We start from the raw sequence: 21343 nt of genomic DNA, 5'->3' as shown, positions 1-21343 counted from the left end.
AAAGAAGAGAATTCATTTTCTGCTCTTTCTGGTTATTGGCAGAATTCAATCCCTTTGTTTGTAGAATCAAGGTCCCTATTTTCTTGCTTGCTGCAAGATGAGGGCTATTCCACCTTCTAGTGGCCACCACTCCTCTGCTCATGGCCCCCTTCTTCCATCTTCAGAACCAGCAATGCAGAGGGTCCTATCACATTGCACCTCTATGACCCACCTTTCTGCCTGCCTTTTCCACTTCTAAGGATGTATGTGATTAGACCGAGCCAACGTGGATGATCCACGTACTCATCTCAATGTTCTTAAAAATATCTGCAAATTTAATTTGCATCATGATGTAATATACTCATGAATTCCAGGGATCAGGGAATGGCCATTTCAGGGTGAGGGGGTCATTATTCTTCCTACCACATCATCATATATAAAATGGAAAACTTCCATAAACTCCCATACTCTTTGGAAAAAAGCACTGCATTTTTTTCATTTCTTATTGCTCTTGAGAAATCTATGTCTGTATGATTCCTACTTTCATGTAGATGGTCTTTCTTCGGTTTCTGAAAAAATTAGCTGTTGTTTTCTCTTTCTTTAACATCTTTAAATTTTACCATGGTGTGTGTATGTATATATGTGTCTTGGTGTATTTTCCTTTGTAGTTTTTGTGGTCATATTAAGTACACTTTCAATCCAGAATTTTATATCTTCTGTAATTCTAGTTGATTATGGTAATTTAAAAAATATTTTCTTTCCTCAGTATATTCTTTTCTGTCCTTCTGGATTTATTCCTAGACCAACATTGATATTTCTGTTTCTATCCTCCAAATCGCCTAAATTTTCTCTTAATCTTTACTTGTCTTTATTCCTATTTTATATCCGGTTCTAGAATTCAACATTTCAAATTTCCTGTTTACAAATTAGTCTTAAACAGTATTTTTCTGCTATTCAAACCTAACAAATACTACTTCAACATTTATATATTTTACATCAAATATTGGTAGTTGTTCTTTCTATTACTATGTATTTCCAATTCATGTTTCAAATACACTTCCTCAGGACTTTGAGAATTTTTATTTTGCTTTATTTAAATTCTTATTCTGAGATCCCACTTCTAAGATATAAAAAGCTAGAAATATAATTTTATCTATACTAAGAAAAAAAGAAAACCAGATAAATTACAAGATATTAACTTTTCTCAAATCCATTAGAGAGCTTAGGTTGCTGGGCAAACCATTAGCCAGAAACATAAGAAGGGACCCCCTTCTCCCAGAGGCAAGACAAGTAGAATTTCTCACCTGTAAGTGGTAATAGGAAGGATGTGTCTAGCATACAAAGGTCAGGAATAATCTTCCAACATCTTAAATAATTGTTCAAGTCAGTTGTGGGTTAGCATAATAGCACAGAAGCCCTGGGAGACACAGACACAGTCAAATGTGTGCCTTTTAGCAAATTCTCTTCTACGAACTTCTATTAGGGTCCCCATGAGAAAGATGGGAGGCAGAAAGGAGGCTGAAGAGAGCTTCACTCACTGTTGCAGGCATGGAGAAGTCAAAAGAGAAATTAGAAAATATTTTGAATTGAATGAAAATAAAAATACAACCTACTAGAACGTGTGGGATGCAGTGCTTAGAAGGAATTGACAGCATTCAATGCTTATATTAGAAAAATAGAAAGGACTTAACTTGATGATGCATAATTCAATCTTAGGAAAAAAATAATAAAATTAAGCTAATTAAATTTTAAAATTAAACTAATTAAACCCAAAGATATTGAAGGAAAGAAATAATAAAAATGAAAACAGGAGCCAGTCAAATTGAAAACAGAAAAATAATTGGGGAAATTCATGAAACCAAAAGCAGTTTCTTTCTAAAAAAGCAATAAAATGGACAAATCTCTAATGAGACTGATCTAGATAAAAAGAGAAAAGACACAACCAGTATCAAGAATGGGAAAAGTTGTCTAATTCAAATAAACACCATGAAAACTCCCTCATGAAATTTTATCTTTTTATCTTTAAAAATAAACAGAACAGCGTATAAATCATGAATTCGAATAATAGCAAGGTAGGTCAAAGAATGCAATACCAAGAGGACACTACAGTTCACCCTCTTTTCTTCTCCCAACCACCACTCCTTCTCATATCTCTAAATCTAACCACTAACATGATTAGTTTTGCCAGTGTTTGGTGTTTGTGTAGATGAAATGATACAGAATGCACCCTTTTGTGTCTGGTTTCTTTCATTCAGTATTACGCCCATTTGACTTATTCAGGTTAACACATGAAGCAGTAGTTCATTTATTTTCACTTCTGCTTGGTATTCCATCGTGTGATTACCCAGAACCTATTTATTGAATATCCAGCTGGTGGACATTTGAGTTGTTCCCAAGTTGATAATATTATATATAACACAGATGTGTACATTCTTTTTCTACTTTTGTTTGGTATATATATTTAGGAGTGGATTTACTGGATAATGGATGGGTTATGTGTGTTTTCAGCTTTAGCAGATACCATAAAAAAGTTTTTCAGAGTGATTGTACAAATTTATCTTCGCAACAGGAATGTGTAACAGATCTAATTTTTTATTTGCGTTTATTCTTGGCAATAATTGCTGTCAGCCTTTCTGACTTAGTCATTTTGTGTATTTGCTGTATTATTTCATTGTTATAATAATTTGATTTTTCTCCTGATATCTTATGTGATTGAACACCTTTTCATATGTTTACTGGCCATGTGAATATCATCCATTTTAAGTGCCTGCCCATTTTAAGTTTACCCATTTGTATCTCTTTCTGTTGTTAGTTTTTTTTTGGTGAGTGTTCTTTATATATATTCTGATTATTAAGCCTTTTTCAATAACATGTGCTGCAGATACCTTCTCGAACTGTGCAGTTTGTTCATTCTTTTTAAGATCTTTTGATTAACAGAAATTGTTAATTTAATATGGACTGATTTATCCATCTTTTCTTTTTTTGGTTAGTGATTCCTATTTCCTGTTTAATAAATTTTCCTCAGAAAAAGGTAACAAATATTTTCATACAGTATACTCTACTTGAGAGTTACTGAACACATTCTGTAGAGATCCAGATAGTGTTTTTGCTTTGCAGGCTACATGGTCTCTCTAGCACCTACTCTACATTACTGTTGTACCAAAAAAGCAGCCATAAAAATTACTTAAACTAACGAGTGGAGATATGTTCCCAAAAGTCTTTATTTATAGAAACTGAAAATTTGAATTTAGTTTAATTTTCACATATCATAAAATGCTATCCTTTTTTTTTTAAATGTCTTTATTGGAGTATAATTGCTTTACAATGGTGTGTTAGTTTCTGCTGTATAACAAAGCGAATCAGCTATACATATACATATATCCCCACATCTCCTCCCTCTTGCATCTCCCTCCCACCCCCCATATCCCACCCCTCTAGGTGGTCACAAAGCACCGAGCTTATCTCCCTGTGCTATGTGGCTGCTTCCCACCAGCTATCTATTTTACATTTCGTAGTGTATATATGTCCATGACACTCTCTCACTTCATCCCAGCTTACCTTTCCCCCTCCCCATGTCCTCAAGTCCACTCTCTAGTAGGTCTGCATCTTTATTCCTGTCCTGCCCCTAGGTTCTTCAGAACCTTTTTTTCTTTTTTTTAGATTCCATATATATGTGTTAGCATATGGTATTTGTTTTTCTCTTTCTGACTTACTTCACTCTGTATGACAGACTCTAGGTCCATCCACCTCACTACAAATAACTCAATTTTGTTTCTTTTTAGGGCTGAGTAATATTCCATTGTATATATGTGCCACATCTTTCTCCATTCATCTGTTGATGGACACTTAGGTTGCTTCCATGTCCTGGCTATTGTAAATAGAGCTGCAGTGAATATTTGGGTACATGACTCTTTTTGAATTATGGTTTTCTCAGGGTATATGCCCAGTAGTGGGATTGCTGGGTCGTATGGTAGTTCTATTTTTAATTTTTTGGGAAACCTCCATGCTGTTCTGCATAGTGGCTGTATCAACTTACATTCCACCAACAGTGCAAGAGGGTTCCCTTTTCTCCACACCCTCTCCAGCATTTACTGTTTCTAGATTTTTTGATGATGGCCATTCTGACAGGTGTGAGGTGATACCTCATTGTACTTTTGATTTGCTTTTATCTAATGATTAGTGATGTTGAGCGTTCTTTCATGTGTTTGTTGGCAATCTGTATATCTTCTTTGGAGAAACGTCTATTTAGGTCTCCTGCCCTTGATTGGATTGGGTTTTTTGTTTTTCTGATATTGAGCTGCATGAGTTGCTTGTAAATTTTGGAGATTAATCCTTTGTCAGTTGCTTCATTTGCAAATATCTTCTCCCATTCTGAGGGTTGTCTTTTCGTCTTGTTTATGGTTTCCTTTGCTGTGCAAAAGCCTTTAAGTTTCATTAGGTCCCATTTGTTTATTTTTGGTTTTATTTCCATTTCTCTAGGAGCTGGGTCAAAAAGGATCTTGCTGTGAGTTATGTCATAGAGTGTTCTGCCTATGTTGTCCTCTAAGAGTTTTATAGCGTCTGGCCTTACATTTAGGTCTTTAATCCATTTTGAGTTTATCTTTGTGTATGGTGTTAGGGAGTGTTCTAATTTCATTCTTTGACATGTAGCTGTCCAGTTTTCCCAGCACCACTTATTGAAGAGGCTGTCTTTTCTCCACTGTATATTCCTGCCTCCTTTATCAAAGATAAGGTGACCATATGTGCGTGGGTTTATCTCTGGGCTTTCTGTCCTGTTCCATTGATCTATATTTCTGTTTTTATGCCAGTACCATACTCTCTTGATTACTGTAGCTTTGTAGTATAGTCTGAAGTCAGGGAGCCTGATTCCTCCAGCTCCATTTTTCTTTCTCAAGATTGCTTTGGATATTCGGGGTCTTTTGTGTTTCCATACAAATTGTGATTTTTTGTTCTAGTTCTGTGAAAAATGCCAGTGGTAGTTTGATAGGGATTGCATTGAATCTGTAGAATGCTTTAGGTAGTAGAGTCATTTTCACAATGTTGATTCTTCCAATCCAAGAACATGGTATATCTCTCCATCAGTTTGTATCATCTTTAATGTCTTTCCTCAGTGTCTTATAGTTTTCTGCATACAGGTCTTTCGTCTCCTTAGGTAGGTTTATTCCTAGATATTTTATTCTTTTTGTTGCAATGGTAAATGGGAGTCTTTCCTTAATTTCTCTTTCAGATCTTTCATCATTAGTGTATAGGAATGTAAGAGATTTCTGTGCATTAATTTTATATCCTGCTACTTTACCAAATTCATTGATTGGCTCTAGTAGTTTTCTGGTGGCATCTTTAGGATTCTCTATGTATAGTATCATTTCATCTGCAAACAGTGACAGCTTTACTTCTTTTCCGATTTGGATTCCTTTTATTTCTTTTTCTTCTCTGATTGCTGTGGCTAAAACTTCCAAAACTTTGTTTAATAATAGTGGTGAGGGTGGGCAACCTTGTCTTGTTCCTGATCTTAGAGGAAATGGTTTCAGTTTTTCACCATTCAGAACAATGTTGTCTGTGAGTTTGTCATATATGGCCTTTATTATGTTGAAATATGTTCCCTCTATGCCTACTTTCTGGAAGGTTTTTATCATAAATGGGTGTTGAATTTTGTCACAACCTTTTTCTGCATTTATTGAGATGATCATATGGTGTTTGTTAATATGGTGTATCACATTGATTGATTTGCCTATATTGAAGAATCCTTGCATTCCTGGGATAAACCCCACTTGATCATGGTGTATGATCCTTTTAATATGTTGTTTGATTCTGTTTACTAGTATTTTGTTGAGGATTTTCTACATCTATATTCATCAGTGATATTGGTCTATAGTTTTCTTTCTTTGTGACATCTTTGTCTGGTTTTCGTATCAGGGTGATGGTGGCATTATAAAATGAATTTGGGAGTGCTCCTCCCTCTGCTATATTTTGGAAGAGTTTGAGAAGGATAGGTGTTAGCTCTTCTCTAAATATTTGATAGAATTGGCCTATGAAGTCATCTGATCCTACCTCGGCTTTTGTTTGTTGGAAGATTTTTAATCACAGTCTCAATGTCAGTGCTTGTGATTGGTCTGTTTATATTTTCTATTTATTCCTGGTTTAGCCTCAGAAGGCTGTGCTTTTCTTAGAATTTGTTCATTTCTTCCAGGTTGTCCATATTATTGGCATACAGTGGCTTGTAGTAATCTCTCATGATCCTTTGTAATTCTGCAGTGTCAGTTGTTACTTCTCCTTTTTCATTTCTAATTCTATTGATTTCAGTCTTCTCCCTTCTTTTCTTGATGAGTCTGGCTAATGGTTTATAAATTTTGTTTTTCTTCTCAAAGAACCAGCTTTTAGCTTTATTGATCTTTGCTATTGTTTTCTTCATTTCTTTTTCATTTATTTCTGATCTGGTATTTATGGTTTCTTTCCTTCTGCTAACTTTGGGGTTTTTATGTTCTTCTTTCTCTAATTGCTTTAGGTGTAAGGTTAGGTTGTTCATTTGAGAAGTTTCTTGTTCCTTGAGGTAGGATTGTGTTGCTATAAACTTCCCTCTTAGACCTGCTTTTGCTGCATCCTATAGGTTTTGGGTCATTGTGTTTTCATTGTCATTTGTTTCTAGATATTTTTTTATTTCTTCTTTGATTTTTTTCAGGTATCTCTTGGTTTTTAAGTAGTGTATTGTTTAGTCTCCATGTGTTCGTATTTTTTACAGATTTTTTCCTGTGATTGATATCTAGTCTCATAGCGTTCTGGTCGGAAAATATACTTGATACGATTTCAGTTTTCTTAAATATACCAAGGCTTGATTTGTGACCCAAGATATGATCTATCCTGGAAATGTTCCATGAGCACTTGAAAAGAAAGTGTATTCCACTCTTTTGGTATGTAATGTCCTATAAATATCAATTAAGTCCTTCTTGTTTAATGTATCATTTAAAGCTTGTGTTTCCTTATTTATTTTCATTTTGGATGATCTGTCCATTGGTGAAAGTGGGGTGTTAAAGTCCCCTACTATTATTGTGTTACTGTCTATTTTCTCTTTTATCGCTTTTAGCATTTGCCTTATGTATTGAGGTGCTCCTGTGTTGGGTGCATATATATTTACAATTGTTATATCTTCTTCTTGGATTGATCCCTTGATCATTATGCAGTGTGCTTGTTTGTCTCCTGTAATAGTCTTTGTTTTAAAGTCTATTTTGTCTAATACGAGAATTGCTACTCCAGCTTTCTTTTGATTTTCGTTTGCATGGAATATCTTTTTCCATCCCCTCACTTTCAGTCTGTATGTGTCCCTACGTCTGAAGTGGGTCTCTTGTAGACAGCATATATATGGATTATGTTTTTGTATCCATTCAGCTAGTCTATGTCTTTTGTTTGGAGCATTTAATCCATTTACATTTAAGGTAATTATAGATATGTATGTTCCTATTACCATTTTCTTAATTTTTTTTGGTTTGTTATTGTAGGTCTTTTTCTTCTCTTGTGTTTCCTGCCTAGAGAAGTTCCTTTAACATTTGTTGTAAAGGTGGTTTGGTGATGCTGAATTCTCTTAGCTTTTGCTTGTCTGTAAAGTTTTTAATTTCTCCATTGAATCTGAATGAGATCCTTGCTGGGTAGAGTAATCTTGGTTGTAGGCTTTTCCCTTTCATCACTTTAAATATGTCCTGATACTCCCTTCTGGCTTGCAGAGTTTCTACTGAAAGATCAGCTGTTAACCTTATGGGGATTCGCCTATATGTTTTTTGTTGCTTTTCCCTTGCTGCTTTTAATATTTTTTCTTTGTATTTAATATTTGATAGTTTGATTAATATGTGTCTTGGCATGTTTCTCCTTGGATTTATCCTGTATGGAACTCTCTGTGCTTCCTGGACTTGATTAACTATTTCCTTTCCCATATTAGGGAAGTTTTCAACTATAATCTCTTCAAATATTTTCTCAGTCCCTCTCTTTTTCTCTTGTTCTTCTAAGACCCCTATAATTTAAATGTTGTTGCGTTTAATGTTGTCCCAGAAATCTCTGAGTCTGTCCTCAATTCTTTCAATTCTTTTTTCTTTATTCTGCTCTGCAGTAGTTATTTCCACTATTTTATCTTCCAGTTCACTTATTCATTCTTCTGCCTCATTATTCTGCTGTTGATCCCTTCTAGAGAATTTTTAATTTCATTTATTTGTTGTTCATCATTGTTTGTTTGCTCTTTAGTTCTTCTAGGTCCTTGTTAAACGTTTCTTGTATTTTCTCCATTGTATTTCCAAGATTATGGATCATCTTTACTGTCATTACTCTGAATTCTTTTTCAGGTAAACTGCCTATTTCCTCTTAGTTTGTTTGGTCTGGTGGGTTTTTAACTTGCTCCTTCATCTGCTGTGTGTTTCTCTGTCTTCTCATTTTGCTTAACTTACCGTATTTGGGGTCTCCTTTTCTCAGGCTGCTGGTTTGTAGTTCCCGTTGTTTTTGGTGTCTGCCCCCAGTGGCTAAGGTTGGTTCAGTGGGTTGTGTAGGCTTCCTGGTGGAGAGGACTAGTGACTGTGTTCTGGTGGATGAGGCTGGATCTTGTCTTTCTGCTGGGCAGGACTGCATCCGGTGGTGTGTTTTGGGGTGTCTGTTACCTTATTATGATTTTAGGCACCCTCTCTGCTAATGGGTGGTGTTGTGTTCCTGTCTTGCTAGTTGTTTGCCATAGGGGGTTCAGCTCTGTAGCTTGCTCATCATTGAGTGGAGCTGGGTCTTCGCATTGAGGTGGAGATCTCTTGGAGAGCTTTTGCCATTTGATATTATGTGGAGCTGGGTGGTCTCTGGTGGACCAATGTCTGGAACTCAGCTCTCCCACCTCAGAGGCACAGGCCTGACACCCGGCTGGAGCACCAAGACCCTGTCATCCACACCACTCAGAAGAAAAGGGAGAAAAAAAGAAAGAAAGAAAAATAAAATAAAATAAAATAAAAAGTTATTAAAATAAAAAATTATTATTAAGAAAAATTAAAAAGTAATAATAATTTTTAAAAATGGACAGACAGAACCCTAGGACAAATGGTAAAACTACAGCTATACAGAGAAAATCATACACCGAAGCATACACATACACACTCACAAAAAGAGAAAAAGGAATATATATATATATATATATATATATATATATATATATATATATATATATATATATTGTTGCTCCCAAAGTCCACTGCCTCAATTTTGGGATGATACGTTGTCTATTCAGATATTCTACAGATGCAGAGTACATCACGTTGATTGTGGAGATTTAATCCGCTGCTCCTGAGGCTGCTAGGAGAGATTTCCCTTTCTCTTCTTTGTTCGCACTGCTCCTGGGGTTCAGCTTTGGCTCTGGCCCCACCTGTGTGTGTAGGTCAACTGAGGCTGTCTCTTCTTCTCTCAGACAGGACGGGGTTGAAGGAGCAGCTGCTTCGGGGGCTCTGGCTCACTCGGGCCGGGGGGAGGGAGGGGTATGGATGCGGGGCGAGCCTGCAGCGGGAGAGGCCGGCGTGACGTTCCAACAGCCTGAGGTTCTCCGTGCGTTCTCCTGGGGAAGTTGTCCCTGGATCACGGGACTGTGGCAGTGGCGGGCTGCACAGGCTCCCAGGAGGGGAGGTGTGGATAGTGACCTGTGCTTGCACACAGGCTTCTTGGTGTCTGCAACAGTAGCCTTAGCGTCTCATGCGCGTCTCTGTGGTACGCGCTGAAAGCTGCGGCTCGCACCCATCTCTGGAGCCCATTTAGGCGGTGCTCTGAATACCCTCTCCTCGCGCACCCTGAAATAATGCTCTCTTGCCTCTTCGGCAGCTCCAGACCTTTTCCCGGACTCCCTCCCGGCTAGCTGTGGTGCACTAGCTCCCTTCAGTCTGTGTTCACGCAGCCAACCCCAGTCCTCTCCCTGGGATCTGACCTCTGAAGCCCGAGCCTCAGCTCCCAGCGCCCACCTGCCCGGGCAGGTGAGCAGACAAGCCTCTCAGGCTGGTGAGTGCTGGCCGGCTGTGATCCTCTGTGTGGGATTCTCTCCACTTTGCCCTCTGCACGCCTGTTGCTGCGCTCTCTTCCATGGCTCTGAAGCTCCCCACCTCCGCCATCCGCAGTCTCCGCCAGTGAAGGGGCTTCCTAGTGTGTGGAAGCTTTTCCTCCTTCACAGCTCCCTCCCACTGGTGCAGGTCCCGTCCCTATTCTTTTTTCTTTGTTTTTTCTTTTCCCTACCCAGGTACGTGGGGAGTTTCTTGCCTTTTGGGAGGTCTGAGGTCTTATGCCAGCGTTCAGTAGGTGTTCTGTAGGAGTAGTTCCACATGTAGTTGTATTTCTTATGTATTTGTGGGGAGGAAGGTGATCTCCACATCTTACTCTTCCGCCATCTTGAAGGTCTCCAAATGCTGTTGTTTTATGTTTTGTTCTGTTTTCATTAAAAAACATAAAATCCATTCTTAACTCACAGGCCATACAAAAACAAGTTGTGAGCTGGTTTTGGCCTGCAGGTCATAGCTTGGCCACCCTTGATGTAACGGCTTAAGTGACTTTCCTTTCACATTTATATTTACAATCTACTTGCAATTGATTTTTGTATGTTGTTTGAAGTAGTGGAGTCACATAAGAGTTGGAGAGGACATTTATATCCAGCAATCCTAGCTACACATAATCAATTTTCCACTGCTCTACTGGACCACCCTTGTTCAAAATCAGTTGTCAGTGTATGTGTGGTTCCCTCCTTGATCCATTTTTCTTTGTGTCCATGCTTGCAATCAAACTACATCTTCTAAATCTAAGACTTATCATCCAATAATTTCTCCCTCCTTTTCCTTCTTCTTCAAAATTATCTTGGCTATTCCAAGACTTCACCTTACCAGATGCACTCTAGGAATTATCTATTTCTGAAAATTTATTCTGAGATGATTGTTGGAATTATATTAACTCTAAAGCTCCATTTGGGAACTGAGCTTTCAAACCTACAAATATAATACATACCTCCATCTCTTTACATCCTCTTCAGTTCCACTAATTATATTTATTATTTTTAGTATCAAGAGTTTATATAAGTTGTTGTAAGATTTGCCCTTAGACATTTGATGTTTTAATGCTGTTATAAATTATATATTTAATATTCACTTTAGAAGTGGTCCTGGTATATGAAATATTTATCTACCTATCTGTCTATTGAGATTGATTTAATTATAAATCATGTCAGTTGTTTATTTTAGACTTGTTTATATACACAATTATGTCATCTACAAATGACAATTTTATTTCTTTCTTTCTAATGCTTGAATCTTTTATTAAGTTTCTTGCCCTTTTACACTGACTATGAGCTCTACTATAATGCTGCATTAGAAGCATTATAACAGACATTCTTGATCTCTTGGTAAAACATTAACCATTTCACATTCATGTGCAGGGCTTGGTGGATACCCTTAATCACATAAAGAAAGTATGATTCTACTCTTACTTTGCTTAAAAAATTTTATCCTAAGAAATTTGTGTTAAATTGTATCAACTGTCTTTTTACATGTATTGTGATGATTGCTTTATTTTTCTCCTTGCTCCTATTAATATGATGAATCACAACTGATCTTTGAATGATAACTAAGATTTAATTCCTGGAATAAACCCAACTTGATTTCAATGTCTTTTTTTTTTTTTTAACTAATCTCACTAGATTCATTTTACTGATATTTTGTTTAGGATTTTGGCATCCATGTTCATGAAACACATTGGTTTGAAATTTTTCTTTGTTGAAATATCTTTGTCAAGTTTTGGTAGCAAGGTTGTGACAATTTCATAAAAAGAGTTGTAAAGTGAGCCTAATGTTTAATTCTCTGGATGAATATTTGCAACATTAGTGTTATTTGTTCCTTAAAAGTCTAGAATCATTTACCACTAAAGTCATCTAGGCCTGGAGCTTTCTTTGTAGGATGAGTTTAAATAATGACTTCACTTTTTGAAGTAGAATTATACGTTGATATAGGATATTCTTTGATATGACATTCTTCACACTTTGTTTCTTCATGTTTTAGTTTTAGTAACTTGAGTCTTTGTAGATATTTGTCTCTTTCATATAAGATTTCAAATTCATAGACAATATTTATTTCACCATATCCTCTTGTAACCTTATGTCTGTTTTATACTGGTGTCCTCTTTTTCTTTCCTGATTTTGGAAATTTTTGCCTTTTTCCTATTTTCTTTATGGATATTGCCAGTGAATTATCAAGCTTAGTGGAGTTTTCAAATCATCATCTTTGGCTTAGTTCATTTTCTTTATTTGTATTTTCTGTTTTAATGTATTTATTTTTAGAATTGTTTTCTCTCCACTTTATTTCATTTTAATTTTCTATTCTTTTTCTAATATTTTGAAACGAATTCCTGGATTCCTGATTTTGAGCCTTTCTGTTTTTTTAATATATACTTTTAACACTGTAAAATACTCTCTAAGCTTGGTACACCTTCAACCAGCAAAGCTTGTTATGTATATTAATCTTCCTTTTGTATTGTGCATCTTTATTTTTCCTCTGGGCACTCTAATATGTATGTTTTCTCTCTTTTCTTTTTTAAAATAGTATTATTGGCAATATATCCTTGTGACTTATTTTTTATAACTGGGATTTTGTACCTCTTAATCCCTTTCACCTATTTCACCCATTCCTCCACCCCCCTCCTCTTTGGCAAACCACTAGTTTGTGCTCTGTATTTGTGAGTCTATTTCTATTCTGTAATGTTTGTTTCTTTTGTTTTTTAGATTCCACATATAAGTGAAAAAAATACAGTATTTGTCTTTTTCTGTATGACTTATTTCACCAAGCATAATACCTTCCAGATCTGTCCATGTTCTTGTAAATGGCGAGGTTTCATTCTTTGTAATGGTTGAGTAATATTCTGTGTTTTATATATAAATATAAATATAAATGTGTGTATATCACATCTTCTTTATCCATTCACCCATCAGTGGGCACTTAGGTTGCTTCCATATCTTGGCTACTGTAAATAATGCTGCTATGAACATTGGGGTGCATATATCTTTTTGAATTAATGTTTTTGTTTTCTTTGGATAAATACCCAGGAGTGAAATTGCCAGATCCTATGGTAGTTCTATTTTTAATTTTTTGAGGAGCATCCATACTGTTTTCCACAATGGCTGTACCAATTTACATACCTACCAACAGTGTGAGAGGGTTTCCTTTTTTCCACATACTCGCCAACACTTATTATTTGTTGTCTTTTTGATAATAGCCATTCTGACAGGTGTGAGATAATATCTCATGTAGTTTGGTTTGCATTTCCGTGATGATTAGTGATGTTGAGCATGTTTTCATGTGACCATTGGCCATATGTATGTCTTCTTTGAAAAAAAAAATTCTGTTCAGTTTCTCTACCCATTTTTTGCTATTGAATTGTATGAATTCTTTATATATTTTGAATATTAACCCCTTGTCAGACATATCACTTGCATGTGTCTTATCTCATTCAGTAGGTTGCCTTTTTATTTCATTGATGGTTTCCTTTACTGTGCAAAAGCTTTTCAGCTTGATGTGGTCCCATTTGTTTATTTTTAATTTCATTGCCCTTGCCTGATGAGGCAGATCCAAAAAATATTGCTAAGATTGATGTCAAAGAGTGGACTGCCTATGTTTCCTTCCAGGTGTTTTATGGTTTCAGGTCTTGCATTTAAGTCTTTAATCCATTTGGAGTTGATTTTTGTATATTGTGTGAGAAAATGGTCTAGGTCTCTTCTTTTACGTATAGCTGTCAAGTATTCCCAACACCATTTATTGAGGAAGCTGTCTTTTTTCCATTGCATGTTCTTGCCTCCTTTGCCATAGATTAATTGACCATGTGTGCATGGGTTTATTTCTAGGCTCTCTATTCTGTTCCATCGATCTATGTGTTTATGTGCCAGTAATACTCTTTTGATTACTATAGCTTTGTAGCATAGTTTGAAGTCAGTGAGTGTGATACCTCTGGCTTTGTTCTTCTGTCTCAAGATTGCCCTGGATATTTGGGATCTTTTGTGCTTCCATACATATTTTAGGATTATTGTTCTATATCTGTGAAAAATGCCATGGGTATTTTGATAGAGATTGCATGGAATTTGTAGGTTGCTTTGGGTGGTATGGACAATTTGACAATATTAATTCTTCTACGCATGAACACAGAATATCTTTGCATTTATTTGTGTCATCTTCAGTTTCTTTTTATCATTGTCTTACAGTTGTCTGAGTACAGTTTTTTTCACTTCTTTGGCTAAAATTTATTCCTAGGTATTTTATTCTTTTTGATGCAGTTGTAAATGGGATTGTTCTCTTGATTTCTTTTTTTGATAGTTCATTATTAGTGTTTAAAAATGCAACAGAGTTCTATATATTAATTTTGTATCCTGCAACTTCACTGAATTCATTTACTAATTCTAATAATTGTTTGGTGGAGTCTATAGAATTTTGTATATATAGGATCATGTCATTTGCAAATAACGACAGCTTTACTTCTTTCCTTCCAGTTTGGATGTATTTTATTTTATTTTTTCTTGTATGATTGCTGTGGCTAGGACTTCCAATACTGTGTTGAACAAAATTGATGAGACTGGGCATTCTTCCCTGTTTCTGATCTTAGAGAAAAAGCTTTCCTCTTTTCACCATTGAGTATGAGGTTAGTTGTGGTTTGTCATAAATGGCCTTTATTATGTTGAGGCATGTTCCCTCTATAACAACTTAGCTGAGAGTTTTTATCAAGAACAGATGTTGAATTTTGTCAAATGTTTTTTCTGCATCTATTGAGATAATCATGAGATTTTTATCCTTTGTTTTGTTAATGTTATATATCATGTTGATTGATTTGTGGATATTGAATCATCTTTGCATCCCTGGGGTAAAGCCCATTTGATAATGAGGTATGATCTTTTTAATGTATTGTTGAATTTAGTGCACTAATATTTTGTTGAGGATTTTTGCATCTATGTTTATTTGGGACATTGGTCTGTAATTTACTTTTTCTTTTGTAGTATCTTCATCTGGTTTGATATCAGGGTAATGATGGCCTTGTAGAATGAGTTTGGAAGTGTTCCCTTCTCTTTAATTTCTTGAATGATTTCAGAGGTATAGGTATTAAATTGTCTTTAAACATTTGGTAGAATTCCCCTGTGAAGCTGTCTGGTCCTGAACTTTTATTTGTTGTGAGTTGTTTGATTATTGATTAAATTTCATTACTATTAATCAGTTTGTTCAGATATTCTATTTCTTCCTGGTTCAGTCTTGGAGCATTGTATGTTTCTAGGAATTTATCTATTTCTTCTAGGTTGTCCAATTTGTTGCTGTATAATTGTTTGTAATATTCTCTTACGATTGTATTTCTATGATATTGGTTGTAACTCATCCTCTTTCATATCTAATTTTATTTTTTTGGGCCCTCTCTCTCATTTTCTTGATGAGTCTGGCTAACGGTTTATCAGTTTTGTTTATCTTTTCAAAAACCCAACTCTTAGTTTCATTGATCTTTTGTACTGGTTTTTTTATTTTTTTGGTCTCTTTTATTTGTTTATTTTCACTCTGATCTTTATTATTTTGTTTCTTCTACTAATTTTGGGCGTTGTTCTTTCTCTTCTAATTCCTTTAATTGTAAAGTTAGGTTGTTTATTTGAGATTTTTCTTGTTTCTTGAGGTATATCAGTAACTGAGTACTTCCGTCTTAGAACTGCTTTTGCTGTATCCCATAGATTTTGGGATTCATCTCAAGTTATGTTTTGATTTTTTGTTTAATTTTTTCATCGACTCATTGACTGTTTTTGTAGCATGTTGTTTAGTCTCCTCATTTTGTGTTTTTTCCATTTTTCTTCCTATAATTGATCTCTAGTTTCATACAATTGTGGTTGGAAAAGATGCTTGTTATAATTTCAATTTTCTTAAATTTATTGAGTGTTTTTTTGCAGCCTAGCATGTGATCTATCCTGGAGAATGTTCCATATGTATTTGAAAAGAATGTATATTCTACTGGTTGTGGTTGGAATATTCTGTAGGTATTTATTTAGTCCATCTGGTCTAATGTGTCATTTAAGGCCAATATTTTCTTATTGATTTTCTGTCCATCCATGATCTATCCATTGATGTAAGTAGGCAATTTGTATATTTTTTATTGGCCTACTTTCCATGTTACTAATCCCTGTTACAGCCAATAATATGTAGTGGTAAGACTTTCTAGCAAAATAGATGATATGCCTGATTAAAATATGTGGATTTTCAAGCCCTTAAATTAATTAAATGTACTTTTTATGAGACTGCTGTAATGTCATAGATTTATATTAATACCTTCCTCAGATTAGACTTGTGTTTTACTGTTGACATGTTCAAAATAAAAGTACCAAACTATAAAACTTTAACATTTTATGCAAATGTATGTTGCAGTGCTCAAGCTACATAACCAATATGAGGAGAAAATGTCATAAAATTTCATAATGGGTTTACTTTTAGTGGAAAATAAAATGAAATATGCAAGCAAGTGAGCAAACTCAGAATATTTCTGCAAATTGTTTTCCCATTACAATTCTGACAGATACATTTTTTTTCTAAGTGTAGTACTGCAGTTGCCAATATAATTATGCACACATTGACTTAAGTGAGTACTTAGGATGATGGGTAAAATCCATTTCAAATGCAGGTGCAATTTATGACTCAGATTTAAATAAAGCCTCCATAAGATTTCACAGAATATGATTTGATTTCATAATCTTTGCACACAGGATTCTTTCATGATAATCAAAAGTGGTTTTGTGTGTGAACAAGATACATGCTTAGTGAAGTTTTTAAAGCAGTATAATGACTTTTTTGGGTTTGTTGAAGTCATAGCTTTGGCTTTCTCTAATTCTCGACCAGAAATATGCACAGGGGGTGGTTTCCAGTGTATATAAATTTGTTTGGATGCTTGTAATTTGCTTTTAGATATTTTAGTGAAACAAATTTTTACCTGTGTAGATTATCTGTGTATTATATTTACATGACATATATTTAGAACAGCAAAAAGTCAGGCTTTTTGAGAAGACAAAAATTTATGCACAGATAATTCATACGTATAAGAGAAATAAAACACGTTGAACCAAGGGATCACACAATTTTTTAGTATTTTTCCTTTAACAAACAAAGATTAATGAAACACTGAAAAATTGATGTCAATAATATTTGAAAATCTAATGTTTTCCTGTCATTACCATGTCACTTTCAAAATTCACATGAAGAAGTATAATGCCATACATGACACAAAATTCTATTTAATCCTTCAATTACCTGCATTTGGCATTTTTGCATTGTATTTTGATTTTCATTCCACTTTTCTAAATCAGGTTTTTAAAAAATATGTTTACATAGTGTATAGGAGTCATTGTATGAGATGTATTTCATTAATCATGCTTGTTATACTTGTTAAATTCATTTCTACCATGGGGTGGAAGAATCCATCCAGATTCTAGTTTTGTTTTGTTTTTGTCTTTTGGTTTGTTTGTTTTATTTTGTTTTTGTTTTCCTTTGTTTCTCTGCAAAAAAAATTTTTTAAATTGAGAATTAGGATACAGTTGAGTACATGTTGAAAAGTCGACACTCACTGTATTGAAATATGGCTCAATTCATAAACAGTTTTGCTATTTCCATGTGGCCAGTACCATGTGGTTATGTAGAAGAATACTTCATGAAACCAAGACAGAGTGGGTGAGTTTGGCTACTTAGGCTGTCAGTCTAAGTCAGAATATCTGCCAGGTTAGGGGAGGGGCTAGCTTGGATGGGCCTAGAAAGCTTACAACATCTTAACGATGAATAAAACCTAAAGCCTGATCAATACTATTTTCTATGTCAGGAAGGGGTTTCCCTGTATTTGCCCTTTCAAGAAGATATATATAAAATCAAATGTAGAAGAATACTTAAGCACCAGCGTGTACTTTACTGTGGGACAGAGATGGTTCATAAGAGCTCATCATAATTTGGATAATAATTACAACAACAATTAGTATTTCTTACAGTCTTTATAAGGCCTAGAACTTTTCCTGGCCCTTTACACTTAATTGGATTAGTTACCAACAAGTCAATGATATGGTTACCATTAATATCCTCATTTAATAGATGAGCAATATGGGATATATAGCAATTGAATAACTTGCCCCAGGTAAGTTATTACTTGCTCATCTAGTAAAACCAGGGTGACATGTCCCTCAAGACTGTAGGTCTCATTTGCCTGGTGGACAAAGAGCACTACAGAAGCAGAATGTAGGATCTTATTTCCTCCCTACCCTCTTCCCCTCATCTCTCTCCTCATGACTACAAATGCCTTGGAAAAAAAATCTAGACTCACCCCACCCAAACATTTCCATGGCTTTGAATCTCTAGTCTTAGTTTCCCTGATGTCTTCTGTCCTATTGCTTCCTACCTGCTTGCTTCCTCTCAGCCTAGACCTTTCTGCTTGATGTTTTATTAGATGGTCTTGTAGCCTTATGCTTTTGATTCCACCACAGGCCTCTACTGTCAGTATCTTAGCTTCACAAACTGCCTCCCTGTTGTCCAGGATAGATAGAGAATGAAAATAAGCCAACAATGGGATAGAAAAAGAAAGACTTTTTTCAATTTTTAATTTTTTGGGAAACCTCCATACTGTTCTCCATAGTGGCTGTATCAATTTACATTCCCACCAACAGTGCAAGAGGGTTCCCTTTTCTCCACACCCTATCTCCAGCATTTAGTGTTTGAAGATTTTTTGATGATGGCCATTCTCACTGGTGTGAGGTGATACCTCATTGTAGTTTTGATTTGCATTTCTCTATTGATTAGTGATGTTGAGCATCCTTTCATGTGTTTGTTCACAATCTGTATATCTTCTTTGGAGAAATGTCTGTTTAGGTCTTGCCCATTTTTGGATTGGGTTGTTTGTTTTCTTGATACTGAGCTGCATGAGCTGCTTGTAAATTTTAGAGATTAATCCTTTGTCAGTTGCTTCATTTACAAATATCTTCTCCCATTCTGAGGGTTGTCTTTTCATTTTGTTTGCTGTGCAAAAGCTTTTAAGTTTCATTAGGTCCCATTTGTTTATTTTTCTTTTTATTTCCATTTCTGTAGGAGGTGGGTCAAAAAGGATCTTGCTGTGATTTATGTCATAGAGTGTTCTGGCTATGTTTTCCTCTAAGAGTTTTATAGTGTCTGACCTTACATTTAGGTCTTTAATCCATTTTGAGTTTATCTTTGTGCATGGTGTTAGGGAGTGTTCTAATTTCATTCTTTTACATGTAGCTGTCCAGTTTTCCCAGCACCACTTATTGAAGAGGCTGTCTTTTCTCCATTGTATATTCTTGCCTCCTTTATCAAAAATAAGGTGACCATATATGCATGGGTTTATCTCTGCGCTTTATATCCTTTTCCATTGATCTATATTTCTATTTTTTGGGCCAGTATCATGCTGTCTTGATTACTGTAGCTTTGTAGTATAGTCTGAAGTCCAGGAGCCTGATTTCTCCAGCTCCAGTTTGCTTTCTCAAGATTGCTTTGGCTATTCAGGGTCTTTTGTGTTTCCATACAAATTGTGAAATTTTTTGTTCTAGTTCTATGAAAAATGCCCGTGGTCGTTTGATAGGGATTGCATTGAATCTGTAGATTGCTTTGGGCAGTATAGTCATTTTCACAATGTTGATTCTTCCAATGCAAGAACATGGTATATCTTTCCATCTGTTTGTATCATCTTTAGTGTCTTTCATCAGTGTCTTATAGTTTTCTGCATACAGGTCTTTTGTCTCCTTAGATAGGTTTATTCCTAGGTATTTTATTCTTTTTGTTGCAGTGGTAAATGGGAGTGTTTCCTTAATTTCTCTTTAAGATTTTTCATCATTAGTGGATAGGAATGCAAGAGATTTCTGTGCATTAATTTTGTATCCTGCTACTTTACCAAATTCATTGATTAGCTCTAGTAGTTTTCTGGTATCATCTTTAGGATTCTCTATGTATAGTATGATGTCATCTGCAGACAGTGACAGCTTTACTTCTTTTCCAATTTGGATTCCTTTTACTTCTTTTGCTTCTCTGATTGCTGTGGCTAAAACTTCCAAAACTATGTTGAATAATAGTGTTGAGAGTGGACAACCTTGTCTTGTTCCTGATCTTAGAGGAAATGGTTTCAGTTTTTCACCATTGAGAAAGATGTTGCCTGTGGGTTTGTCATATATGGCCTTTATTATGTTGAGGTAAGTTCCCTCTATACCTACTTTCTGGAGGGTTTTTATCATAAATGGGTGTTGAATTTTGTCAAAAGCTTCTTCTGCATCTATTGAGATGATCATATGGTTTTTCTCTTTCAATTTGTTAATATGGTGTATCACATTGATTGACTTGCATATGTTGAAGAATCCTTGCATTCCTGGGATAAACCCCACTTGATCATGGTGTATGATCCTTTTAATGTGCTGCTGCTTTCTGTTTGCTAGTATTTGGTTGAGGATTTTCACATCTGTGTTCTTCAGTGATATTGGCCTGTAGTTTCCTTTTTTTGTGACATATTTGTCTGGTTTTGGTATCAGGGCGATGGTGGCCTCCTAGAATGTGTTTGGGAGTGTTCCTCCCTCTGCTATATTTTGGAAGAGTTTGAGAAGGACAGGTGTTAGCTCTTCTCTAAATGTTTGATAGAATTCGCCCGTGAAACCATCTGGTCCTGGGCTTTTCTTTCTTGAAAGCTTTTTAATCACAGTCTCATTTTCGGTGCTTCCAATTGGTCTGTTCATATTTTCTATTTCTTCCTGGTTCAGTCTCGGAAGGTTGTGCTTTTCTAAGAAGTTGTTGATTTCTTCCAGGTTGTCCACTTTATTGGCATATAGTTGCTTGTAGTAATCTCTCATGATCCTTTGTATTTCTGCAGTGTCATTTGTTACTTCTCCTTTTTCATTTCTAATTCTGCTGAATTGAGTCTTCTCCCTTTTTTTCTTGATGAGTCTGGCTAATGGTTTATCAATTTTGTTTATCCTCTCAAAGAACCAGCTTTTGGTTTTATTGATCTTTACTGTTGTTTCCTTCATTTCTTTTTCATTTATTTCTGATCAGTTCTTTATGATTTCTTTCCTTCTGCTAACTTTGGGGTTTTCTTGTTCTTCTTTCTCTAACTGCTTTAGGTATAAGGTTAGGTTGTTTATTTGAGATGTTACTTTTTTCTTGAGGTAGGATTGTATTGCTCTAAACTTCCCTCTTATAACTGGTTTTGCTGCCTCCTATAGGTTTTGGGTCATCATGTTTTCATTGTCATTTCTTTCTAGGTATTTTTTGATTTCCTCAGTGACCTCTTGGTTATTTAGTAGTGTATTTATAGCCTCCATGTGTTTGTATATTTTACAGTTTTTTTCTGTAATTGATAGCTA

Source organism: Balaenoptera physalus (assembly GCF_965194825.1).
Source record: "Balaenoptera physalus genome assembly, chromosome: 1".
Lineage (NCBI taxonomy): Eukaryota > Metazoa > Chordata > Mammalia > Artiodactyla > Balaenopteridae > Balaenoptera > Balaenoptera physalus.
This window is presented reverse-complemented; position numbering follows the sequence as displayed.